We start from the raw sequence: 2,500 nt of genomic DNA on the forward strand, positions 1-2,500 counted from the left end.
TTCTGATCTGAGTGAACTTCCTCCAGCCTGGAGGGCTCAGACTTTCAAGGTCACCAATACTCTTTCTTCTCCTTAATTGATCATTTCAGAGAGTGAATCAGCCAGAACCGCTGTCTCTTCACCAGCGGTGGTTCCATGGCGTCCCTTATTCAAATGAGAGGATGAGCAACTTGTTGCCCCTACAGATTCTTTGTTCAAGGATCCAGTCACCTCATTTTCTTTCTACAAGGGCATTAAGGATACAAAGGTTCAGGACAAAATGACCTTCAATGAGATGTACCAGCATTTCCCAGCAGCTACTATTGAGGTAATTCTTCTTTTTCTTTTTTTTCCCTTCTGTACCAACTTTCCAGTTCTAATAATTTTAACGCCTGTACTTACCAGAACACTTATGTCTTTGTGCAGACTCTGTTTGGGATGTTCACATTTCAGAAGAGTATTAAACATGAAAACAAGAAAATTAAGTCTCTCTCTATCAGTCTCAACAGGTTTGTCAAAGCTGAGAAGGAAGTAAAAGCCAAAAATACACAAATGTTGGTCAAGCTGAACGAATTAGAGAAGGAGATTAACGCTTTGAGGGCTGAAAGAGATGCTCTAAAGAATGAGCGGGATTCTCTTCATGATGAGCTTGACGTCCTGAAGACAAAGAAGAACGTCATGCCGACTGAGATAAATGCTCTGAAAACTGAAAAATGGATCTTCAACGCACTCTAGTTGCCGAACAATTGACCCGTTCCATCTCTAAGGAAAAATTCTTGAATAACCGCACTGCTCTGCTTAACATCATCGATCGGGTTGATGGCGGTATGAAGGCTCTTCATGCCCGTTTCTCTAGGATCGGAGCTCTCAGATATGCCGAGGGGTATAGGGATGGTTTTATTGACCGATCTCCCCCTGAAGGTAAGTCTAGCTCCTGTGCAAGTCCGGACGAGCTAGACGCATCTCTAGACATTGACCCACTGAACGACTACAAAGATCCACTCTCTGCTCCTGTTGAGAACATATTTATTAAGTGCAAAAAGATTGCAACCTTAGGGATTATCCCCCCTGTTCGTCCTCTGAGCGTTTCTGCCATTACCACCGTTGTTCCTCCAGCCATTATCGCGACTGAAAGAATTTCATTAGCTGAGAATGTTATTCACCTGGACTCTCCTTCCAGAAATGAGGAAGCACTCAATGGTGGGAAAGGAGACAATCAACCAGCGCAAATCAATCTCGTTTCCTATAGACGGCGCCATTGAAGATGCAACAAAAAGATCTCTTCATTTAGGAAAGTTTGTTATTGCACTTCAAAATATCTCCACCACTCAAAAAATGTTTTTTTCCCTCTCTTTTCCCTCTATTTATCGACTTTACAATGGTTCTAGAAAATTCCCAACTAACTCTTCATTCTGGGCCGATCATTTTGGCTCATCTATGACATGGGCCCATTTCCTTTGCTCTAAGATTGGGCCTTCAGGTTGATCTTCCAATCCGGGCCTAATTAATGATGACTTGGTTGAACCATGTGCTCTTTCCAGACCTGTTCCTAGCGATCTGGGTCGTGCCCGGCCCAGGACACTTTTGGTTTCGTCAGAGGTAGTGTCACTCGATGAGAGAATATCATGATTCAGTATCTTGGATGATGCGACTGATATAGCATATCAGTTTCTCTTGTTCGGTGTGATCTTGGGCGAGAAGGGCATCGACTGACCGTGGTGTGGAAGTGATGTACAACAGAAGAGGTTTTCTATAGATGGGCGGCTGCATGGTCTGTGGAGAGGCAAGGATTGCTTTGACCATGTCAAAAGTCGTCTGTTGGGCGACACTCCAATGAAAAGTGGGCTTGCCGCAAAGAAGATCGGTGAAAATGAAGGTCTATTCAGCCAAGGTCGGAATGAATCGACGTAAGTAAGAAACTTTGACGAGGAAACTTTTGAGTTATTTCGCAGTAGTCAGTGGAGGCATGTCGAGAATCTCCTGTGTCTTGGTAGGATCGAGGTTTATGCCATGACGATGAACGATGACGCCGAGGAATTTGCCATGATCAACACCAAAGGCACATTTAAGCGGGTTTATTCACAGTTGGTATTGTCGGCATTATGCGAAAACTCGACGTAAGTTAGCAATATGAGTGTGCTCCTCCTTGGATTTGACGACCAAATCGTCTACATAGTCTTTAACATAATGATGAAGCAGGTCGTGAAAAATGGTCGTCATGGCGCGCTAGTATATGGCTCTGGCATTCTTGAGTCCAAAAGGCATGACTGTATAATGAAAATTGCCGAAAAGAGTACGGAATGCTGTTTTGTGGGTATCGCCTGCGGCCATACGAATTTGATTGTAACCGCTATATCCATCCATAAAAGAGAACATTGCGTGTCCCACCGTTGCATCAACGAGTGTGTTGATGATAGGCAACGAAAAATTGTATTTGGGGCACGCCTTATTGAGGTCTCTGAAGTCGACGCAGATATGAATCTATCTGTTCTTCTTCTTTACTGGGGCGACGTTAGCCAGC

Source organism: Cornus florida, unplaced genomic scaffold, assembly GCF_030987335.1.
Source record: "Cornus florida cultivar Cherokee Brave unplaced genomic scaffold, ASM3098733v1 CherokeeBrave_3.0.0_Hap2_Chr06, whole genome shotgun sequence".
Classification (NCBI taxonomy): domain Eukaryota; kingdom Viridiplantae; phylum Streptophyta; class Magnoliopsida; order Cornales; family Cornaceae; genus Cornus; species Cornus florida.